We start from the raw sequence: 8,763 nt of genomic DNA, 5'->3' as shown, positions 1-8,763 counted from the left end.
AAATTCACGTTTAGAAAGATTTGACATCATTTACAAAAAGAAAGTTCGTACCTTTGATACTTTCAAAGTATTTGCTCGAGATGACAGAGTCTCGTGCTGATAACGTGTTATAAAATAAAGACTGTAAAGTAAATAAATCAAAGACAAGTATAGGGAGAGAGATTGATATATTATTGAACTTCCAAACTGATGTACATAATGAACTGAAAACTCCTCTATTTATAGAAGAAATGAAGCAGCTGCGAGGCTTTTCAGGAAGCAGCTGCGAGGCTTTTCTTCAGCTGCTTGTCAGCTGTCTGCATGAGCTGTTTGCAACCTGCCTGTTTAATAAGAAGCTGCTGCAAATCATTTCATTGAGTTGCTTGCAACCTGCCTGCATCAGCTGCTTGTAGATAAACTTCAACAAAGTACTAAATGGATAATCTTCTTCCGGAAGATTATCTATAGCGGAGTATTAAATGAACATCCACAATATAATTATTTTCATAACATTTGTGCATTATTTAATCTTTTTTTTCTTTAACTATTGTTAATTTATACTCCCTCCATTCTAATTTATGACTGTATACTTATCATAACATAAATTATATTTATAAAAAAATGATATTATCTAATCATTTTTGTATTTGAAATAACATGATAAATAGATTATTTTGAGTTTGAATCTATCTAGAATCTAATATTTTGAAGAAAATGACGCCTTTAGTAGTGTGAACAGTTATAAGGTCATTTAAGCCATTTTAACATAAAAAAGAAGCTTATCGGCACTTTTTAATCAAACACTTCAACTGCTTATTATCAATTTCAATACTTTTATTCAAACACGTAACGTCTTATTTATTAAATCAGGTTCAACACTTAAAAATACTTTTCAGCACCTAATGCTTATCAGCTACTTTAAATCAGCTAAGCCAAACGGGCTCTTAATGCAACTTCAAATTAAATTTAAAGGACAATTTAGGCTTTACATTTCGTTTTTTTCTTCTTTTGGGCCACATTGTATAGTTTGTCAAATATCTATTTTTTCTCATCGAAAAGAATTTCTTCCATCTAATACAAACAATAAGCTGTCGTTTGGCTTAAATACAAATTATGGAGGATCAGTTATCCGAGGATTAATAATGCAAGATTTAATAGTGCAAAATTATAATTCAAATATTAATTAATTTGGTTAGATGTTTGGTTTGATGTATTGGAAATTAATATATTTAACAATATGTATTTACTTTTCAAACAAAATAAAAGTAACTTCACTTATTATGATGTTCGGTCTTGTTATTTCAGTTATTTTCATTCATGTATTATTAATATTTCCATTCTTATTTCATATTTATCCCGCATAAAATAACACATAACCTCCGACATAATTTATAGTCTTATATCAGAGGCGACTAAAGGTCCAAGCAGGTGAAGCAAGTTTGGAGAACCCGCTTTTTAGTAATTTAGGTTTATGTAAAAACAATTAGAAAATATTGAGTTATAATATAAAAAGTACAGTATTTTTATGAAAAAGGAAAAAGAGCTTTACTTTATTACTGATGTTGACCATTAGCATACTTAGGGGGTAAAAGTCATTTTTCACCTCGGAAGTCTTGAACGTTATTTGGGACGGAATTAAAAAGCCACCTACAGATGCTCCTTAGAATCGTATGATTCAAATACATGAAGAAATGAACAGATAAAAGATCGGGATAGTCGGGATGGCCTATTTCAAGATCAGATGATCCACTTTGTGAATCAGTCTCTTTCCTTGTCTTCAAGAGTTTGGTTAGTTGATCGAGAAAATTAATAGTCAGAGCCATTCTTTGATAAATGATCACTATGAATCAGACTCAATAGAATTTGATCAATCCTATTTTCTGTCGTTAAGGTGGAGAACCTTCCATAGGCCAACAAAAAAAATATTTGTACCTCTTCCAATGCCGAAAGACTTATCGAAAATCGCCGATTGGGTTGGTCCGACCAAGAAAGGTATGAGACTTTTGGGCATTGCTAAGGTGAACTTTTTTGGGATTGATTTTTTTTTCTTTTCATATTTATATTCTTACAATTATAACTATACTCTCACATTAATTTATGTGTTTTACCTTTTTCATCAAGTTCTGAGAAATGTTTATGATAAATTTCTTACTCCCTTCTGTCAAAAACACACGAGTACTCTTGTCATTCTTCTTGGTGGAACAAAATCCGAAGGCACTAAGATTTTTTTTCCACTTTTTTCTACATATACTGAATATAGAAATTTGTGTTTTTTTTTCTTCAAATTTTAAGCATAGAAATAGCAAAAAGTTATTGTGGTATTAACTTATCAATTGAATTAGTCAATTAGGTTCTATTGTCCTAACCTTTTATTATTTTTATATTTAAAATCCGTTATTTTTTTATATTTCGACAAAGTCTCAAAAGAGATACAATGGATTAGCTATTTTAACAATTGAAAAGGAATTGTTATAAGACATAAATTATAAAAAAATTATTAAAAATTTTGCAACTTACAAAGCTAGAAAAATGAACTTCAAATAAAAATAATGACACAAGAGTTTTTTTCTTCTAAAGAAGACTTAAGGCCTCACATTGCAGTTTAACTTAAGGCCCCGAATTGGGTTGAGCCGCCTTTGGTCTAAGTATCAATTTTATATTTTATAGGGATATTAATTAAATCTCCAAACAAACCAACCAAATGCCCCTCTAATATTAACTTTAGGAGTCAATGTTAATCAATTTTAACTTGAAAATTATTTAGGGTAATTTTTAACAACAAAAAAATTAATATTTTTAAGTGCTCCAGTCTTACATATTTCTTTTTCCAACAAGTCTTACATTCTCTTATTTCTCTTAAAACAATATTTTGTTTCGTTGGTTGCGTACACTTATATTCGGGAATTAATCATTACGACATTAGAGTACTACACCTACGAAAGAGCCGAGTGTGTATGATAGAGAATTAACTAATGTAAGTCCTAGTTTAGTACAAAGATAAGATATATCAAGACAACTTTTCTTATATATGAGAACAAAATTTAATCTCTACTATTTCACACTAGTCTATTAGGAAAAGAAGTACTATATGAGTAAATTTGATACTAAAACAAGGGAATTAAAAAAGAGGTCAAATTATAATCAAAATGAAGGTGACCAATGGAATTAAATGAAACTTTGAAATATAAATGAAATAATGAAATGGAGCTAGCGTTCCAGCTTCCGTAGCATAGTGGTAGTGCGTTCGCTTCGTAAGCGAAAGGTCGCGAGTTCGATCCTCGCCGGGAGCTAAATTATGCATTATCCGCAAGTTTTTATAACTTTCTTTTTCTACTTGTTTTAGGGGTTGAAGCATTTTAATGGTGCATCAGGATATAAGTGCTGAGCTCAGTTTTTAAAGTGGGGGAAGGAAATTAAGGAGATACTTGGTCTCTAATTTTGTGGCCAGAGATACATATGTTATATGTATATGATGCATCAATTGAGCATATAGGAACTCATAACATATTTGCAAAGCTACCATATATTTGAAAGAATTGGGTGCATTAGTTAGAGGAAATGCACAATTTCTGTCCTAACTGCCGGCTTTTACATGAGGTTGACCATAAAAACAGGTTATGATGGTTTTCTAATTTCGTTTTTTGTTGATAAAACAACACATCAAAGTAAGGAGTTACAGTTAAGGGTGTCAAATTTAGCTCGTCAAAATATGCGCCAGACTTGGGAGGGTTGGACCAGTTGGTCGGTTATTTTGAGCATAATTCAAATTAGCACATCTAAAAAGCTTGGGCTTATTTGAGCGGCATAAGTAGCATAAATTCACTCATATATAAGAAAACTTATCAAAGAATTGAGAAAATAAATTTTTGAAGTGTTGGTTTATTTGATGTATCCTGATAAAGAAAGGCTGATTAGTCTGTTTTGGATTTAAACTAATCTATATCTATATCTATTTATTTATCTATATCTATATCTATATCTATACTATATTAAAAGCACAAAGCCCCTTAGCGAAATGTCGTTCGCCTTTTTTATCCTTTAAAAATTAATCTCACAATAGATAAAATAGTCATTTTGTTATTTCCTTAATATTTAATTACTTTCCTAATATTTAGAAAAAGACATTTAATTATTTTCCTAATTTTAGGACTTCAAAACCTAACTAAATTTTGTGTATGAAATCTTCCTTACTTAAACTATGGTAGTAATAAATTTGTCAAGGAAAAATAATAATACACGATAATCAAATTATTTTGTAAAATCTTCTCCTACTTTCAATTTTTTTTAGATCTAGGAGTCTGTTTTTTCCATATCTTATTTTAGCATAGATATTGTCGATTTTTCTTTTTCTCATTTCAAAATTTCCCTCTTAAAAGACAGAAAAAAATACTTTTAAAGGCAAAAGGCAATGAAACAAGCAGGTTCTTCCATCCAAGTTTTCTAGCCGAGAGCAAGTAACATTATTCTCTTATAGCTTTCAAATGTATGAATTTTAATTCAAAGCTAAGGGAATGACACGATTTTCAAGATAAAAGCGTGAATTCTCTTTGGGAATCGTTAGGTATTTTTATCTTTAAAAATAGATTTTACATTTCACAAAATTATCATTTAATTATTTTCTGATATTTAAGAATTTGAAATTAACTAAAAATTTATCGATTCCTAATGTTTAGATTTGAAACTAAAAGTTTCAAATATTAATTTTTTTGTTTGAATTATGTAAGAACTCCTAATGTTTAACATTATAAATATTCTATTATTATAAAATAGCAAACACGTAATATCCTCACTTGAATTCAAGTTTTAGTTTAGGTTGCGATTTATTAAAAGAGTCAACTTGAACTCAAGTGAGTCAATCACTTGAATAACAAATCAAGTGAAAAACTATTAGTACTTGATTTAAAATATTGCTAGACAATTTTAACTATGATGAACTTATCTCTTGAAAGTTTATTTGTTTGCATAAATACAAGCTGAGGCTCTACATCGAAATGAATTTATCTTTCTAATTTCTAATTATGGAGAAACAAATAAACTCTACTTGGATTAGAAAAATACATTAATTAAAAGAACTATTCTTGATCATACGAAATTTATCCTATGTAAAGTACTACATTTATTATTTCCTTATATTTATTACTTGACCTTTTTTAATAGAATAAAAAACTATGATTTTCTAAAAAAGTACTTTGTATGTATTTATAATTTTATCCAATATAGAGTGCACTTAGGGAGAGTAAAAAAAGTGAATGGTATTTGGTTAAAAGGATTAGTGCTTTTAAAATATGAACAAAGATGATTGACGAAGACTTCTATTATCACATTTCTTCTTTTATAGAATTAGCTAAATAAGATCAACAATTATTATCTTTAGGAACTCATACTTTCCTTTAATTAACCTTTATTTTATAATTGAAACGCAAAATTTTAATATAATATTTATGTGCATTTTTAAAATTATATACTTATTGAGATAGGATACACGTGCAACGCGCGTACCCAAATACTAGTTTTATAAAAATAAGCAAATTAAAATAATTTTAAGTTCGACATGGAGCTGATTGGGTTAACTCTTTTGCTCAAATTGACCTGCAGATTATTTTAATCCAAGCAAATATTGAAATCGTCATAACCTACACAATGGTTCAGTTGAATCATTATAACCCGCCTATATATATGGTCGAACTCGCTCATCTCAAAGTTAATTAGATCACACTATCTGGTGATGAATCTGAGAATCGTAAGTTGCTAATTGAGATTGACATAATGAGTTAAGCCTTTATATTCCCAACATATATGAGGAATAGACATTATAGTTTCTGTTGGAAAGAAGCAGACTAGGGAATTGCATATATTACCCTCATGCAGTAGCATGGTTAGACTGGTAGAGGTGATCAGGCGGGACATGACGCAATTTGAGTTAATCGAGGACATGACACTTGATAGAAGGTATTGGCGAAGCCAGAAATTTTCTCAAAGGTGTTCAAACTTGAAATAAGTACGTAAAAGAAAAATCCGACAAAGGGTGTTCAATACATGTTATGTACCTCTAAAATATAATATTTTACATATATAAGCAGTGTAGCTTTCCGACAAAGGAGGGTGTGGAGGTTAAGAACTAGGGTAGAAAGTTAGTAGATAGTCGAGCGTTTTCATTGTCTTCTTTACTTCAATAGTATTAGTGCTAGTATGATATCATTTTATTCTTAGATTGCTATTACTACATACAACTCTTTTGCTATCTTGGTTTCAGAACTTTTTTCAAAAGCGCTTTTGAGAAAAATATAATACACTTTGATGCAGTTTCTAAGAATTTGGCCAAACATTGATTGCTGCTCAAAAGTGTTTTTCAAATTGATTAGCCAAATACAAATTGTTTTTCACCAAAAATATTTTTTGAAAACATTTAAAAAAACACTTTTCAAAATAAGATGATTTTAGAAGTTTGGCCAAACATGGTATTAATTACTTCAGGCTTAAAAGTTTACTCTAGCTAGAATAACTCGCCGAGTGCCTTAATTCTTTCTATATCAACTACTCCGCTAAAACAATAAAGGTTACTTATATCATTCTTACCTGTAGATGTGCTGTAATTTTTGCATTTCCTTTAGAATTCACGGAATAATAGAGAAATTGGGGTTTATTTTATACTCTCAGATTACTTCAAAAGCAATTAAACCTGAAAATAAGGCAAGTAAAATTGTACTGGCTAAAAAATTATATTGCACTGATTACCTAAACATATTTACAAGGTCACTAGATAATTGGATAAATCCACGAAAAATTATATCAAATTAAGAATTTTGAAGCTGATGTGCCATGTGGACTTTTAGTTTTATCAATTTTCAAAAATGAAAGATATCAATTAGCAGATTAATATATTTAGACTCCCAATTACCCCTCAACTTTAGGGCAATTAGTCAACAATAGTTTAGAAATGTGTGTACTTTAGGTCTGTGCATATACAGTATCCCACCCGTGGGATTACATTGAATTTTTTATTGTTAATGTTGTTGTTGTTGTGTGTGTAATGCGCTAGTCCAAGCAGTGGCGGAGCCACCTTATAGGAAGGAGTGTCAAATGACACCCCTTTGCGAGAAAAATACACTGTGTAGGTAGATAAAAAAAATAAATTATATGTATATATACTATATATTGACTCTCCTTAATTTCCTGATGTGTTTACATTTATATATTTTGACATCCCTTTAACAAAAGTTATAGTTCTGCCACTAAGTCCAAGCATTAACTAACATTAGATTCTATACTTGACATTTAATCATAGACTGAGGCTCAAAAGAAAAGCTGCATGCTAGTAATAAATTTATACTTATAATGTTCTAATAGATTAAGAATATTGTATATATTATTACACATTGAAACGCGTTTTAGGGTTAGGTAGGCAAAATAGTACTGCTACTTAGCAATTAGTTGACATTAACCAATTTTCGTGAACCCATTTGTGGGATTATATATATTGGGTTGTTGTTGTTGTAACCAATTTTCGTGAAAAGATATATATATTGAGAAGCAACATAAGAAGAAGAAAGAAATTAAAAGAGAACAGATGGTCAAAAAAAGGAGATTATTATTTGTATGAGATTGTAATGACTAAAGAATTATGTGTTAACATGATTGCTAATCGAAGAGCAAAAAAGACAAAGAAAAATATAAAATTCAGTTGCATAGAATATCAAAATTTAAATTGAGATTAAAAAAAAGTGACAGAAGACTAAACCCTAAAAGTAGATTGGTTAAATTTATAAGGAATTTTTACCTCCTGTAACAAAGGTTAACAACTTATTTATTTTAAATAAATATCATTTAAAAAAATTATATTCTATAGATACTTTTTAAGATTTATAGCAAAATATTTAATTTTGGTTACCTCCTAGCCCGAAGCCACTAAATACGCTAATCAGTTACGCTATTTTCTTTCTCTCTCTACTTTGATACATCCCATTCTTTTCCTCCATCCCATAAAAATTTCCGATCTCCTCCTTCTTCCACCAGATTTGTGCAAAGTATGAAAGATTAAAAAGGTAACCAAACACTTTATTGGTGATATTATGTGCAAAGTATGAAAGATTCCAAACAGTTTGGGTCTATATCTTCTATGAATTTGTCGTCGATAAAGGTTCACGTTGAGGAGAATCAAAAGGGTGGAAATTTTGAGGAGCAATTTTCACAGATGACTCTTGGGGTAGTGAAGCAGAAGCATGAGGAAGGAGGATTTGTGGATTTATTTTCGCCGCCTGCGACGGCTGTTTCTAGTGCCGGCAATGGCTGTTTTCGGCGTGCAACAACAACAACTACAGCCGCCTCTGCAATTGCAACCAAAGCTTGTTATTCCATCTGATTTGCCTTCCCCTGATTAAGTTTCAAATCAACTTCATCAATCCAGAGCAATACCACGTGACATCCACGCCACAACTTTATATTTCGCGATGAAGAAGAACATTTCTTTTAATATATTTCAATGTAATTTCAATGTATTACGCTGTATTTTCATGTATTTCATTGGATTCATTTTCTTTTTTTCATTGTAATTCAACGTATCTCGCTGTATTCCATGTATTTTATTGTATTTTATGTCTTTTTTTCATTGTATTTCAATGTATCCCGCTGTATTCTATGTATTTCATCTTATTCACTGTCTCGCTATATGTCATGAATGTATTCATAAGTTTTTTTTAATTAATATAATTTATGTATTCAAATGTATTATATAATTTTTCTGAAGATTGCTATGTTTTTGGGATATTTTCAGTTGAGAATCTTTTT

At 30.0% G+C, this 8,763-nt stretch overlaps 1 non-coding gene across 1 annotated transcript; it reads left to right on the top strand.

Moving 5' to 3' along the window:
• The first annotated feature begins 3,197 nt into the window (after positions 1-3,197).
• On the top strand, positions 3,198-3,269 carry TRNAT-CGU (transfer RNA threonine (anticodon CGU)). The gene has a single exon. It is a non-coding gene; the product is annotated as a tRNA-Thr (tRNA).
• The last annotated feature ends 5,494 nt before the right edge of the window (positions 3,270-8,763 follow it).

This window comes from Nicotiana sylvestris, chromosome 2 (genome assembly GCF_000393655.2).
Source record: "Nicotiana sylvestris chromosome 2, ASM39365v2, whole genome shotgun sequence".
Lineage (NCBI taxonomy): Eukaryota > Viridiplantae > Streptophyta > Magnoliopsida > Solanales > Solanaceae > Nicotiana > Nicotiana sylvestris.
This window is presented reverse-complemented; position numbering and strand designations above follow the sequence as displayed.